Below are 16,770 nucleotides of genomic sequence, written 5' to 3' on the forward strand. Positions count from 1 at the left end.
ACTTCTCACTGGTAATAGGGAAGCACAAGAATTTTGTATTTAGCTTTTCAAAGTAAAATAAATGTCATATAATCAGAATTATTTAAAAAAGATTTGTCACCCAAAAAATAGTACACACTGCAGGTGTACGCACAGCAGGAGGAGCTGAGCAGATTAATATATATAACGATAATTCAGGGCAGCACTCCAAGTAGAAAAAATATTTTGAACCAATGGTGATCTGTGGATGATGCACAGTCATGGGGGAGGGGGTGGGGGATGATACACATATAGCATCTTATGTAATAGGGGTCACAAGTCACACAGGGACAATATATTTTGACACATGATACTGTGACAAACCGCCATTATCCATCATTCATTGCTATATGCACTGTTTTCCCATATTCATGCTACCAAAAGTGGTCATGATGGTGTGTGAACCAGCCTAAGTTTTGTTATGGGGCCCACAGGTCCTTGTTAAACCCTGCAATGTACTCTGACGTAGGCAACGGTTTTCACTATTTTTTTTATGTAGATGTGAAGACTGTTTTAAAGCATTCCATATTGCAAAAGGGCGTTCATTTTTCTATGCCTTGCGAATACTCTGAAGCAATCTTCAAGAAACAAGTCAGCAGATATAGCTGCTTTACATGGCGTTTTTGACATAACACAGCCATGTTACCAATACAACGAGGGATGATTACAGGGCTAGGACAGGCATGCAGTAAACCAAATGGTACAACATGTACAGGCAGACCTATGCCAACATTATGTGTAGAGCAAATTCCTTTCAGCACCGACATGTATGTATTCATCAAATCTCTCTGCTTGGTGTAAACTTAGGCTGTATGGACCTGCATGGACCTCCGGCTGGAGGATGAATCTGACAAGAGAAGCAGGACTGGTATCCACATGGGGAGACACTGGTTAATCATTTACACATGAAATGTACTTCTCATCCTAACAATAAAAAAGGTGTTTCAGATTTCCATACAAGCAAACCATGTCCAACCCTCCACCAACCTGGGGAAGTTATTCCTGCCCTCGATTCCTATTTACCGATGAAGAGGAAACACGGCCGGTAAGGGTTCTATCCACATTTCCTGCTGAAACTTCATAGAGGAAGATAGATTACTACATGAAGGATTGCACAAACATCTCTACAGAGGAATAGAAGAAATCTGCGTCCCACTGGAAGCCCGTTTCTTCTCTTGGTGTTCAGCAGTTCTCTCTGTACAGCGGTCAGCTTCTGTCTTTTTGCACTATTGCCTTCTGTTGACACTAAGGCTAAATGCACACGATCAGAATTGCGTGCGGATTATCTGCATGGATTTAAGTGCGGAAGACCCGCACCGTAGGTCTTGTATTCTATTAGAATTTGAAATTCTCAATGTACACGATGCAGATATTTTTTTTCCCCCACACGGATTTTAAAATCCACAGCATGTCAATTTTAATTTTATTTTTCCTCACCGGATTTTCTTCATTCACTTTGTAAATTCCACACCAATTGATGTGGATTGACCGCGCGGATTTGCCTGCAAACACCTGCGGATTTCAGTACGGCTTCTCCGCCCATGAATCCTGAACATGTGCATGTACTCTTAGTCTGGGTTCAGACCTGAGCGTTCTGAAACAAGCGCTCTGTATGCGCGATTGTACGGGCGTTTACAATCGCGCATACAGAGACTGGCGTTCACACATTGTCGCGTGTTCCCGAATTTCTATGTGCGGGAACGCGCGACAAAACGCCCAAAAAAAAGCTCAAGCACTTGTTTGAGCGTCGGGCGTTTTACAGCGCGATCGTACGTGCTGTAAAACGCCCAGGTGAGAACCATTCCCATAGGGAATCATTGGTTCTTGCCTGTTGTGCGTTTTACAGCGCATAGGAACGCGCTGTAAAACGCTCAGGTGTGAACCTAGCCTAACCCTAAGTTCACACTTGCGCGTTTTACAGCGCGTTCGAACGCGCTGCAAAACGCATAACCGATGCAAACCAATGCTTCCCTATGGGACTGGTTCACATTTTCGCGTTTTACATCGCGTTCGAACGCGCTGAAAAACGCCCGACGCAAAAACAAGTTCTTGAGCTTTTTTTTGGCAGTTTGTCGCGCGTTTTGGCCCATAGACTTCAACGGGAACGCTTGTATTTTGCACGTTTCTGACACTGAAAACGTGCGTTCGAACGTGCGTTTTGGATTTAGCAACATGCTGGAAAAGGCCTAAATGCTGGAATTTCACACCTACAATGCCCTATGATTGGCCAAACTTCATATAGACAGGGATATTTGCTCATTGGACAACACTGCAGTCAATCACACAAACGCGCGTTTACTATTGCAAAAAACACGCATAAAAACGCGCAACAAATACGCACGTACAACACGCGTCTCAGAAACGCTCAGGTGTGAACCCAGGGTAAAGGTTCATTCACACGTTCGTGGAATGGGTCCGCATCCGTTCTGCAATATCCGGTACGAGATGTGATACTAGCCTAAATCAACAGCAGCTCTGACTACTCAGTCTGTAGCCCCCATCTCTGAGCTCCTGACAGCTCATAAACACTTATCAGAGCTCAATTCTTACCTTATTCTATTGTGTAGGCCGGTCTTCTCACACTTGTGCCTTTGAATCAGTGCCGCTTGGGAAGCATGAGCAGATCCACTGCACGAGCCCCAATACACTGAGTCATTGTGCAGGCACGAGAAGATAGTGCTAGACATCTCACCTAGCCCTGTCTATCCAGTGGAGGGGGAGTGACATTAACAGAAGGGTCTGGAGATCTGAGAGCTCAGGCCAGATATAGTCGTGTGAATCACTGTGGTCCTTTCTTGTAATTCTAGCTTGCCGAGGTAGAAAACAAGCTGCAACATGTCACAACCAACACAGTGTGAAGAAACCTCATGTCCTAAACACCGCTTACAAAATGACTAACACTACGCACTTTCAGATTGAGCTTTGTACGATTTGGAGGGAAGCTCAACACCATTTATTGGCAAAACACATTACTTAAACCTCTATCCAACATGTAAGCTAGAAAGAACGCCAGAGAAGAAATCTTACTCTGGATGGCGATTCTCAAACACTAGTTTTATTAACCACACTGTTCAACCAAGCTGATCTAGTTACAGGTCATCTTCAATGAAGAACCTGAAGGAAACGTACCATTCATGGACAGATTCTGAACATATGAAGGCTGCTGCTAAATAACCTCCGAAACATCCATCCTCTGTATTATGCTCCTCTTGCTACACCATGGCACCATGCCCAGGAGGGCACAGATAACTTGAAGTTAATTCAATAAGAAGCAAAACATTTTCTTCCAAAGGGCCAAATACCAATACAAGATCCATCGATGGCTTCACTTATTTACTCTACATTAGTCATTAAAGAAGCGTACATCAGTCTCTGCAAGTATTAAATTTTTTTTAAAGGGAATGGGTCATCATAAAATTGCCTACTGTTTAAAGGGGTTCTGCAGTTTTTTTTAAACTGATGATCTATCCTCTGGATAGATCAGCATCTGATCGGTGGGGGTCAGACACCTGGGACCCCTGCCGATCAGCTGTTTGAGAAGGCAGTGGTGCTGGCAGTAGTGCCGCGGCCTTCTCGCTCTTTACCGCAGGCAGAGTGACGTCACGACTAGCATCACTGGCCTGTGCGGGGCCAAGCTCCATTCAAGTGAACAGAGCTTAGCCCCGCCCAGGCCATTGATACTAGTTGTGACGTCACTAGGCCTGTGGTAAACGGTGAGAAGGCCAAGGCACTACTGCCAGCACCGCTGCCTTCTCAAACAGCTGATCGGCAGGGGTCCCAAGTGTCTGACCCCCACCGATCAGATGCTGATCTATCCAGAGGATAGATTGTTTAAACAAAGTGCAGAACCCCAATAAAGAATTTTTGTTGATGTTTTTTTTAAATTTCCATGTCTGTCGATACAAAAAATATAGGGGGAGATTTATCAAACTGGTGTAAAGTAGAACTGGCTTAGTTGTCCATAGCCACCAATCAGATTCCACCTTGGCAGGGGCAACTTGTGTTTTTAGAACAGTGTGAGCACAGAATTACTAAATATATAAAGGAGATACCAAACAAGGTGGAGTGAGAGCGGCCTGGCCCACAGTGGCTGCTATAAAGCAGCTCTCTAAATGCTGTTAAGAACAGATCAGGCAAGATGGCCGCCCCCAAAACCCATGTTCAGAAAAAAGAATTAATAAAATACAACCAGTAACTAAAACAGATGAAGGGAAGAGGGAATCCGCAAGGTTTGGTACGCCAGCTGTGGTGAAACTACAACCCCCAGCATGCACATCTGCGAATGGAGCATGCTGAGAGTTGTGGTTTCACAACAACTGGAGTGCTGGACGTTGCTGACCCTTGCCCTAGAATTTACTACAAATTCTAAAGCATCCAGCGAGTTGTAATGCCAAGCTAGGATTGGCAACGATAAACCATGACAGAATAATTGGGCGATGGAGACCATCCAGGATTAGCACTTCCCTCCCATTGTAGAAATCTACCAAGCCCACTCCCAGATTAGCCATAATATGCAATATACAGCGTCACAAAGGGCAACACCATTGTGCCAAGAGCGGAGTCATCGACACATTACGAATATGACTGCCATGCTTTTACAGATGTCGAGTATGTCACAGAGCAAACCATTTTGGTGCCAAGTGTTATCGCTATAAAACTTATGTTTGAGCTCATATTGTTTTTTCATAAATACTCCCTTTAGTACGTGCCACTGCAAATCAACATCAACTCTACTGCTGGATTGGTCAGTAGTGTGGATATATTTTTTTTATTTTAGCTCCTTTCATTATTACAAAGAGTTAATGCAAGTTCGTGCCCCTTTCTGATCAAAGCCAGGTATTGTCATAGAGCAGGTTTCACATAATAGACCAATAAATCGGGAATGAATGATCACTGGCCCATCTACAAAACGAGCAACCGCTGAGCTATTGGCAAATCAGAAATTTTACATGCATAAGAATGGTCACTGGTCAACATCACATCCCCCGGAGATGTACCGTAAAGGGAAATCGGGGACAAACAATCACAGTAATCATCATTCATCCCTCTCTAAACCAGTGCCAATTAAAATGTATTGATCGGTGCTAGTCATAGCCCTGCATCAGCCTATGTAAAAGTATCATTTAAAGGCATGCTCACCACTATTTGGATATAGGGAGAGGGCGGTCATTCAAACCGAGCAAGAAGTCAGAGGGAAGCCATCCAGCAGACACTTCCCATGCTCTTTATAGTGACAGGTTTTCACTCGCCTTACAGAATTTCAGAGTAATACATTTTTTGTAATGTGGGAGGCCTGTGGGAATTTCACACCACCTGTGATTTGGGCAGCATGAAACATGACAGGTTCCCTTTAAAATGAAATGGAGCTCAGGAGGTGTGTCTTTACTGCTGGAGCTCTCTCCCTATAACAGCTCAGGAGGTGTGTCTTTACTGCTGGAGCTCAGGAGGTGTGTCTTTACTGCTGGAGCTCAGGAGGTGTGTCTTTACTGCTGGAGCTCTCTCCCTATAACAGCTCAGGAGGTGTGTCTTTACTGCTGGAGCTCAGGAGGTGTGTCTTTACTGCTGGAGCTCTCTCCCTATCACAGCTCAGGAGGTATGTCTTTACTGCTGGAGCTCTCTCCATCACAGCTCAGGAGGTGTGTCTTTACTGCTGGAGCTCAGGAGGTGTGTCTTTACTGCTGGAGCTCAGGAGGTGTGTCTTTACTGCTGGAGCTCAGGAGGTGTGTCTTTACTGCTGGAGCTCTCTCCCTATAACAGCTCAGGAGGTGTGTCTTTACTGCTGGAGCTCAGGAGGTGTGTCTTTACTGCTGGAGCTCAGGAGGTGTGTCTTTACTGCTGGAGCTCAGGAGGTGTGTCTTTACTGCTGGAGCTCAGGAGGTGTATCTCTCCCCATCACAGCACAGGAGGCAGTTGAACGATGAAACTGAGCATGTGCGGCCTTGTCAGTGAGCCAGACAAAGAAATAAGAAAAAGCACAAACAGCAGGTGGCGCTATACATTGAATAACTTACTGGCTATGCTAAATTTTCAGATACAGGTGCTGGTTTGAAAACTAGATTTTTTCCATGGGACAACCCCTTTAAGGGCGAATCTATGCCTTCACCATTGCAATGATGTGTACTCATTAGAAACTACTGTGCAATTACCAGCTAAACTAGTTCTGCAATGTGAACTTGAGGTTTCAAGCATACGTGTGCTTTTCTGTGAATATATTTGGAACGTGCATGACACATCATCTTCTTAATATGGAGTAAATTGTCTCCTGATGGGGAAATAAGGAGGGAGATTTCAGCATGCAGAGCCTTCTGGTGGGTTAACACGGCTCGATTGTCGGGCAGATTATCGGGGACGAATGTTCCTGCGAAAGTTCGTTGCCAACAATCTGCCCATCTAAAAAAGGTGCAGCAGATCACCTGATGAACGAGCAAAACTCTAGTTCGAGTTAGGCCTCAGGCACACGACCGTTGTGGGCATCCGTGGCCGCTGTGCTGTTTTCCGTATTTTTTTCGCGGACCCTTTGACCCTTTGCAGCCGCAACCGTGATCAGTGTTTCCGGTCCGTTCAAAAAAATAGGACCTGTCCTATTTTTTTTGACAGAGAACGGTTCACGGACCCATTTAAGTCAATGGGTCCGTCAAAAAACACGGATGCACACAAGATTGGCATCCGCGTCCGTGATCGTAGGCTACTTTCACACAGACGGATCCGCAGATCCGATTGCATAAAAGCTCTGTCAGAGCTGAGTTTTCACTTCGTGCGACATAACTTCAAATAGTGACTAGTATAATAGTATATAGATCGACCTGCTCACCGAGTGAGTGAGAGCCTAAATGGTCTCAACTGTTTGGCGTTAGATAACACCAGTAGACAACGAGTTTATGATTTAATGCCAGATGGCAAGTTTTATGGATCAGTCAGTGACCATTTAGGATTACTATACACCACTCATAGAAGGATACCATTATATCCCCCACTCTGATAGGAGTATGTGACACTCTGTCCCCATACACCATCACCTGTCAATTATCCCTCCATATGTATTTTTAAAGAAACAGAGTCTTTTTGTTTTGTCTTTTGTGTACGTTGATACGAAATAAAAGTTATGTTTTAATATAGACCTTAAACAGGAATTATTAGTCTTAGGACTATATCTTTTGACCTCCTGGGTCCAGTGGGTCATTCTGAAATAATTATGGTTACTGCAGTGATGCTCCCAGGAGTTAGACCCCTGTCAATATGATAATTAAGGCTACTTTCACACTTGCGTTCGGAGTGGATCCGTCTGGAATCTGCACAGACGGATCCGCTCCTATAATGCAAACTATGGTATCCGTTCAGAACGGATCAGTCTGCATTATATTTCAGAAAAAAGTCTAAGTCCAATTTGTAGTTAGACGGATCCGTCCTGATTTTACATTGAAAGTCAAGGGGGGACGGAGCCATTTGAAATTGCACCATATTGTTACATTGTAAGTCTGGGCGGATCAGTTTGGCTCCGCACGGCCAGGTGGACACCCGAACGCTGCAAGCTGCATTCGGGTGTCCACCTGCTGAGCGTAACGGAGGCCAAACGGTGCCAGACTGATGCATTCTGAGCAGATCCGCATCCACTCAGAATGCATTAGGGCTGGACGGATCCGTTCGGGCTGCTTGTGAGAGCCTTCAAACGGAACTCACAAGCGGAACCCCGAACGCAAGTGTGAAAGTAGCCTAAGGAAACCAGTCATCAACCTCAAGCCCTGTCAAGTCGCGACACCGATTTCAGCCATCATTCATCAGCCAATATTAAATGGTTGCCGAGACCTTGTTGAATAATCACAACCTGTGATGGGGGAAGAGTCACAGCTTCATGAGAAGAGTCATGGTTATTCATAAGCTGTCCCTATGCCAGTTCACCTGACTGGCAGGGTTTGCGTTAATTTTCTCCTTATGAAAAAGCCGCCAATCAGCGGGTGGGCAGAGAAAGCAGGAGTTTGAGTAGCAGAATCTTCAAGTGCGTGACTCTCAGGCCCAGGAGAGGATTCATGTACCGCTAATGTCACAATGCGTCAGTAACTCAGCTCTTGGCATGATGAGAGATTCCCTTTAATGACCTACCCTGAGTATAGTTCATCTATAGGTAAGTCATAGAGAACCTTTTAAAAGGTACATAAACATTCAGATATGCATCAGCTATATCCAAGAATAGGAAGCTTTAGTAAAGGGAGCGAGAAGATGTTGCATACACATAGCCAGTGTCCTTATTTTATGGATCTGAGGTGTGTGAAGTACAAAACATATGTTATGTGCACGAGGCCTCAAGAAAATGCTGCTACATGCCCTCATCTCCCGCCTGCACTACTGCAACATTTAGCCATCTTGTTTACAAAAAAAAAAAAAAAAAAAAAAAAAAAAAAAAAAAAAAAACCACACACACACAGACGTGTCAGTAGAGGCCACAGGTTCTCTTTAAAGATAGATGACCTATTACTATGGCCGAGTAGACTCCACGGGAGACTTGTTCTAACAATCACCGTGAGTTAAGGTCCCTTTACACTGGCCAATTTAGCAGGTTCTTGTCAGGAAAGAACAGCTGCGTACTTGTCAGTGGAGCAGACCGCTGCATTTACATTCAGCGATCTCCTCCACTGTATGGGAAGGAGCAACTGCTAATGCCCTCACTTGTCCCCAGGCAGCATAGCATTTTTTTAGATGGCACAATCTGCAGCCAGCAAATGATGATTGAGGCGCCTGCACAAACAAACTAGCATTTCCCTTCTTCATCAGGTAATCAGTGGCATATTTACACCGCCAGATAATCACTAACGAGTGTTCCCATGAACACTTCTCAGCAATTATCTGGCAGATTGTCGGCCTCTCTATGGGGCTCTTTAGTGTTCGGACGTTGATGACATCTCAATATTTGTGTGGAGACCTGTGCATTTGCCTTGCCTGACTTCAGTTAAGTTTCGAATAACTAGCGATTGTTTTGCTGTCACAATACAGGCTCAGCTGGAGTCTACATCCCACCATTAGTAATGCTTTTTCCCCAAGGGTTTCGGGGAGCCCATTTGATTCTCTGTTCTCCAGTGCGGCCCTGCTGAAGATACATATGCACTCAATACTTGGTCGGGAATCCTTTTGCAGAAATGACGGCTTCAATGCGGCGTGGCATGGAGGCAATCAGCCTGTGGCACTGCTGAGGTGTTATGGAGGCCCAGGATGCTTCCATAGCGGCCTTAAGCTCATCCAGAGTGTTGGGTCTTGCGTCTCTCAACTTTCTCTTCCCAATATCCCACAGATTCTCTATGGGGTTCAGGTCAGGAGAGTTGGCAGGCCAATTGAGCACAGTAATACCATGGTCAGTAAACCATTTACCAGTGGTTTTGGCACTGTGAGCAGGTGCCAGGTCGTGCTGAAAAATGAAATCTTCATCTCCATAAAGCTTTTCAGCAGATGGAAGCATGAAGTGCTCCAAAATCTCCTGATAGCTAGCTGCATTGGCCCTGCCCTTAATAAAACACAGTGGACCAACACCAGCAGCTGACATGGCACCCCAGACCATCACTGACTGTGGGTACTTGACACTGGACTTCAGGCATTTTGGCATTTCCCTCTCCCCAGTCTTCCTCCAGACTCTGGCACCTTGATTTCCGAATGACATGCAACAGTCCAGTGCTGCTTCTCTGTAGCCTAGGTCAGGCGCTTCTGCCGCTGTTTCTGGTTCAAAAGTGGCTTGACCTGGGGAATGCGGCACCTGTAGCCCATTTCCTGCACACGCCTGTACACGGTGGCTCTGGATGTTTCTACTCCAGACTCAGTCCACTGCTTCCGCAGGTCCCCCAAGGTCTGGAATCGGTCCTTCTCCACAATCTTCCTCAGGGTCCGGTCACCTCTTCTCGTTGTGCAGCGTTTTCTGCCACACTTTTTCCTTCCCACAGACTTCCCACTGAGGTGCCTTGATACAGCACTCTGGGAACAGCCTATTCGTTCAGAAATTTCTTTCTGTGTCTTACCCTCTTGCTTGAGGGTGTCAATGATGGCCTTCTGGACAGCAGTCAGGTCGGCAGTCTTACCCATGATTGCGGTTTTGAGTAATGAACCAGGCTGGGAGTTTTTAAAAGCCTCAGGAATCTTTTGCAGATGTTTAGAGTTGATTCAGATGATTAGGTTAATAGCTAGTTTACCCTGGGTTCAGACTTGAGCGTTCCGAAAGGAGCGCTCTGTATGCGCGATTGTACCAGCGTTTACAATCACACATACAGAGACAGGCGAACACACATTGTCGCGCGTTCCCGAATATCTATGTATGGGAACGCGCGACAAAACGCCCCAAAAAAGCTCAAGAACTTGTTTGAGCGTCGGGCGTTTTACAGCACGATCGTACGCGCTGTAAAACGCCCAGATGAGAACCATTTCCATAGGGAAGCATTGGTTTCTCCTTGTTGAGCGTTTTACAGCGTGTAGGAACGCGCTGTAAAACGCTCAGGTGTGAACTTAGGGTTAGAGAACCTTTTCATGATATGCTAATTTTTTTTAGATAGGAATTTGGGGTTTTCATGAGCTGTATGCCAAAATCATCAATATTAAAACAATAAAAGGCTTGAACTACTTCAGTTGTGTGTAATGAATCTAAAATATATGAAAGTCTAATGTGTATCAGTACATTACAGAAAATAAGTAACTTCATCACAATATGCTAAAAAATTTTTTTAGAAGGACCTGTATTTGTAGGCTGTATTCACATGGTTTTGTGTAGTATACTACATAGTTTTCCATCCTTCAAAGCCCAGCAAATAAAAAAAAAAAAAAAAAGAGGGGGAGGGAGTCTAAGAGATGTATCATTAAGGGTCAATTCACACGTCCGTAGCGCGTATTGCGGATCTGCAATACACCCGGCCGGAACCCCCCATAGAACTGCCCATGCTTGTCCCCAATTGCGGACAAGAATAGAACGTGTTCTATTTTTTTTTTGGGGAGCCACAGACTGAAAAAGATCAGGCCGCGCTCTGGAAATGCGGATAGCACACTGTGCTGTCCGCATCTCTTCCGGCCCTATAGAGAATGAATGGGTCCGGATTCATTCCGCAATTATTTTTTTTAACACAATAGAACCCTATGGTGAAGGATAACACTGTATGGCATCCATCTGAGGCATCCGTTTTAAGTATGTCATGGGTGTACAGTAAACATTAGAATTTTTTTTATTTGATGTTAAACGCAGCCTCACGGTTAGAAGTGTCAGTATACTGTTCTGCCATGGGAACACTGTGCTGGAATTGGATGGTATTTCAGGAAAAAAGCTGCTGTGTATATTAGCGGGCTCCCTACAACCACACATTATTGGGAAGATCAGGCTGATGACGTGTGGCACAGATAGCCGTTAATGTATCCTTCCTCAGGATTTTAGCAGACCTTATCACAGGAAGTAACTTGTTCACCTTTCAGCATCAGTGCTCATATTTCTCTTTAGCGATCAGATGTCACCCATTGTTTTATTCTGCCAACAGCTGATAAATGTGGGGTGAGGGGTCTCGCGATTGTGGGGGAACTGCACTCCTCATACTTTTACACATGCACTAAGAGGACATATAGTATATGAGAAGACAATGGGGGAGATTTATCAAACTAGTGTAAAGTAGAAGTGGCTTAGTTGCCTATAGCAACCAATCAGATTCCCATATTACTGGATGTTTTAATCCACGCAATGGGGAGATGCAGCAGCGGCTGTGCAGGCATCAGGAGCGACGTGGGTCCCGGGGAGCAGGGAAAGTATAACTTGCATGAGGTGCACAGGCATTTAAGAAAGCTATAGACATTCAAAAGTTGTCAAAGATTTGTTCAGCCAACATTGCCCTTGACCTCCTTTAGGTTCCTATTGGCAGAGTGTGCAATGTGTTCTACATGGGGAAGGGGCAATTCAACATGCACTACACCCCTGCTCCCCGACATGAAATACATGGTCAGCTGGTTCCACTGAAATTGGTCAGGGCAACCCTACTCCAACGTATGTGGCCACCTATAAAACACCTGTAACCTGGTCCAGAGTCCAGTAAACCCACCGAGTGAAGAATCAGTTAGGAGTGTCATTACACAATACTAAACTACTATTGGAGTGCTCTTTAGAACTGACTGAGCCAGATTTCCCTGGTCTACACATTCACATTCTTTCCAACGGTGCCGTTATGGATGGATGGCTTTGTGTGTTTGATGGGTGCATTTTTATTACATCTGTATTGTTTTTACCCTCTTGAACTGAAGCTATAATTGCTTGCATTCATGAGGAGGGGGGACGGCCATTCTGCTTTTAAGAGATCAATCCCGTGGCTCAGCTGGAGTCTACATCCCACCATTAGTAATGCTTTTTCCCCAAGGGTTTCGGGGAGCCCATTTGATTCTCTGTTCTCCAGTGCGGCCCTGCTGAAGATACAGAGTGACTCATTACTTGGGGTCGGCAGTCCTAGGATCAATGTAAAAAGGATTTGTCAGCAGTTATTTCCCAGAACTTAGCTGAAGCTATGGTTTTCGCTCTTCCTTTAGATTTTCCATGAAAATATCAGCTGCAAGGCAGGAAAAGTGTAATGCCCCACAAAAGGGGTCATCCGGATCCCAGGATCTTTTCTGCATGTTAGAAAGCCTGACATAGGGGTGGCTATTTAGGGACAGGATATAGACGGCGCACCTCTGCTCATTCCAGACACACCTAGGTTAAAAGTCAATGGGTGAAGCTTGTTTGTGTTGCTCTGTGTAGTCTGTTTTTAGGTTTTTGTATTCACACATCATTATATATCAGACCCCCCCCCCCGCCCCCACTCCACTCTCCGCAAAAACGATAGGTGCTCTTGTGAACTGCTTTACACGGTACATACCTCCCCTCCTGCCTATAACGGCCCTTCAACTCTCTGGTCCCAGATTGACCATCCATCTTAAACTTTACCATTATGCAGAGGGATAGTTCTACATTTACCTTCACTCTGGAAACTTGCAGTTTTTGGGGGGGGGGGGGGGGGATAAAAAGTATAAAGGAAAGCTTGCTACTTGTCCTGTCTTTTGTATCCACTCGTGTTTAAAGGGGTTAGCCGAGCATTTAATACTGATGACCTAAAAACTGATCACTGTATATACTGTCATAATGCCACAGACTAAAGTTATGGGAGGAGGGCATTATTATTGATGCATCTTTACACCTAATACTTTCTTAAAAAGTAATAGTGATAAATCTGGAGTGAAATTAATTTACATATCTAAGGCCTCTTTCACACTTGCATTGTCCGGATCCGGCGTGTACTCCACTTGCCGGAATTACACGCCGGATCCGGAAAAATGCAAGTGTACTGAAAGCATTTGAAGACGGATCCGTCTTCAAAATGCTTTCAGTGTTACTATGGCACCCAGGACGCTATTAAAGTCCTGGTTGCCATAGTAGTAGTGGGGAGCGGGGGAGCGGCATACTTACAGTCCGCGCGGCTCCCGGGGCGCTCCAGAATGACGTCAGAGCGCCCCATGCGCATGGATCATGTAATCCATGCGATCACGTCATCCATGCGCTTGGGGCGCCCTGACGTCACTCTGGAGCGCCCCGGGAGCCGCACGGATGGTAAGTATGCTGCTCCCCGCTCCCCACTACACTTTACCATGGCTGCCAGGACTTTAGCGTCCCGGCAGCCATTGAGAAAAAGCTAAACGTCGCATCCGGCAATGCGCCGAAACAACGTTTAGCTTAAGGCCGGATCCGGATCAATGCCTTTCAATGGGCATTCATTCCGGATCCGGCCTTGCGGCAAGTGTTCCGGATTTTTGGCCGGAGCAAAAAGCGCAGCATGCTGCGCTATTTGCTGCGGCCAAAAAACGTTCCGTTCCGGAACTGAAGACATCCTGATGCATCCTGAAGGACGGACTGTCCATTCAGAATGCATTAGGATAATCCTGATCAGTATTCTTCCGGCATAGAGCCCCGACGACGGAACTCTATGCCGGAAGAAAAGAACGCAGGTGTGAAAGAGCCCTAAGGGTACTTTCACACTTGCGTTTTTCTTTTCTGGCAGAGTTCCGTCCTAAGGGCTCTATACCGGAAAGAACTGATCAATTTTATCCCCATGCATTCTGAATGGAGAGCAATCCGTTCAGGATGCATCAGGTCTTCAGTTCAGTCATTTTGACTGATCAGGACAGAGATGATACTGTAGCACGCCAAAAAAACTGAACACTTGCCATAGGAATGTATTAGTGCCAGATCCAGCATTCAAAATACCAGATCCATCCTGATTTGCGCATGTGCAGACTGAAAAAAAAAAGGGAAAAATAAATGCCAGATCCTTTTTTTTCCCGGATGACACGGGAAAGAGGGATCCGCCATTTCAATGCATTTGTAAGGGCTCTTTCACACCTGCGATCTTTTCTTCTGGCATAGAGTTCCGTCGTCGGGGCTCTATGCCGGAAGAATCCTGATCAGTTTTATCCTAATGCATTCTGAATGGAGAGAAATCCGTTCAGGATGCATCAGGATGTCTTCTGTTCCGGAGCGGAACGTTTTTTGGCCGGAGAAAATACCGCAGCATGCTGTGCTTTTTGCTCCGGCCAAAAATCCTGAACACTTGCCGCAAGGCCGGATCCGGAATTAATGCCCATTGAAAGGCATTGATCCGGATCCGGCCTTAAGCTAAAAGTCGTTTCGGCGCATTGCCGGATCCGAAGTTTAGCTTTTTCTGAATGGTTACCATGGCTGCCGGGACGCTAAAGTCCTGGCAGCCATGGTAAAGTGTAGTGGGGGAGCGGTATACTTACCGTCCGTGCCGCTCCAGAGTGACATCAGGGCGCCCCACGCGCATGGATGACATGATCGCATGGCACATCATCCATGCACATGGGGCGCTCTGACGTCATTCTGGAGCCCCCCGGGAGCCGCATGGACGGTAAGTATACCACTCCCCACTACTACTATGGCAACCAGGACTTGTTACTATGGCAGCCTGGACGCTATTAAAGTCCTGGTTGCCATAGTAGTAGTGGGGAGCGGTATACTTACCGTCTGTGCGGTTCCCGGGGTGCTCCAGAATGACGTCAGAGCGCCCCATTCGCATGGATGACGTGCCATGCAATCACATCATCCATGCGCGTGGTGTTGTGGGGCGCCCTGACGTCACTCTGGAGCGCCCCGGGAGCCGCACAGACGGTAAGTATACTGCTCCCCCGCTCCCCACTACACTTTACCATGGCTGCCAGGACTTTAGCGTCCCGGCAGCCATGGTAACCATTCAGAAAAAGCTAAACATCAGATGCGGCAATGCGCCGAAACGACGTTTAGCTTAAGGCCGGATCCGGATTAATGCCTTTCAATGGGCATTAATTCCGGATCCGGCCTTGTGGCAAGTGTTGAGGATTTTTGGCCGGAGTATTTTCTCTGGCCAAAAAACGTTCCGGTCCTGAACTGAAGAAATCCTGATGCATCCTGAACGGATTTCTTTCCATTCAGAATGCATGGGGATAATCCTGATCAGGATTCTTCCGGCATAGAGCCCCGACGACGGAACTCTATGCCGGAAGAAAAGAACGCAAGTGTGAGAGCCCTTAGACTGATCAGGATCCTGATCAGTCTTACAAATGCCATCAGTTGGCATACGTTTTGCAGGATCCGGCAGGCAGTTCGGGCGAGGGAACTGTCTGCCGGATTCCTCTGCCGCAAGTGTGAAAGTACCCTAACCACACTCACTTTCCAAACCTGGGCTGATAAAAAAAATGCTAGCTAAAATAAAGTTGCAAATTTTGTGTAGTTTGTGTCTGGGTCTCTGCTGGAATAGTCTTACACAGTGGTAGAGTATATCCACATGTAGCAGATGTGCAAACTTCTGCAACTGAAAAATCTTTTTCCTAAATGCGATTAAAATTAAAAATAAATCCTTTGATCCTGAAGAGGTTAAAACCCTTCTTTTTTTTCCCCAATTGACCCTATTAATGTACATTACAGGAATTGGGTTTTAGAGCAGACTTGTGGGAAGAGTTAGCATGAGGATAAGGGGAGCCACGGGACGGGAATGTGCACTGTGGTTGTAATGGACACCCGCACAGGCCTTCCAAGCTGTAACTACTATTTCATCATTTTCCATTTGCTTGTATTTCCACACAGGTTTCACTATTGGCTCCGGCCAGGGGAGCAGGAGCAGCTTTCATTTCTAACTTGTCAATATAATAACCTTATGAGGGACATCAAAGCTTAACAGGAACGTCATGGCTTCCTCTGTAAAGCAGGTTTCCTGATCGGATTGCCACCAGAAGTAATGGCTTCAACACTTCTCAGGAGCTGGACATTAGGAGCCACCATATTTACATGGTGACCAGAGAACATGTGCTTGACCGGGTGTACAACCAGCTGTTTGTTTACATGCAGCATTTTCCTTACTTCTCAGCAGTCTACTAGGTGCCCAATCTCTCATATTTCTGGAAAACAGCCAGGGCTCATGTCAGATCTCAAGAGACAAATAGGCCCAAATGTACTAAATCCTATAGAGGAAGGAAAACTACACGAAAGAGAGGGGAGTCTCAAAAAGTAATAAGCTTCTTGATTGAATACATATACACACACACACACGATACAAAGAGATGAAATACATAAAAGTAGAAGTGCAGTATACACCTGAGGAACAGTGTAATAATGCTCTCGATACACAGGGGAGTACAGCAACTATATACCACTTAAAGGAAACCTGTCACCTCTACTATGCTACCCTCACTGAGCATTTCTAAATGTTCATTGCGTTACCCTAAACATATAAATTA

General features: G+C 45.7%; 1 protein-coding gene across 4 annotated transcripts in view; it reads right to left on the reverse strand.

Annotated features, from left to right (window-relative positions):
* CEMIP2 (cell migration inducing hyaluronidase 2) overlaps positions 1 to 16,770 on the reverse strand; it is a 102,201-nt gene that overhangs the window by 70,474 nt on the left and 14,957 nt on the right. The window contains exons 1-2 of one of the 4 annotated variants that reach the window (XM_044272912.1): positions 2,569 to 2,736; positions 1,006 to 1,094 (exon numbers count right to left, since the gene is read on the reverse strand). The exons of 2 other annotated variants lie outside the window; for them this stretch is intronic. The gene's annotated coding sequence lies outside the window, so the exon portion shown is untranslated. Of the gene's footprint in view, positions 1 to 1,005; positions 1,095 to 2,568; positions 2,737 to 16,770 lie in introns of those variants that run through there. One more of the 4 variants, XM_044272919.1, reaches the window with a different exon arrangement.

The sequence above is a fragment of the Bufo gargarizans genome, chromosome 1, assembly GCF_014858855.1.
Source record: "Bufo gargarizans isolate SCDJY-AF-19 chromosome 1, ASM1485885v1, whole genome shotgun sequence".
Classification (NCBI taxonomy): Eukaryota; Metazoa; Chordata; class Amphibia; order Anura; family Bufonidae; genus Bufo; species Bufo gargarizans.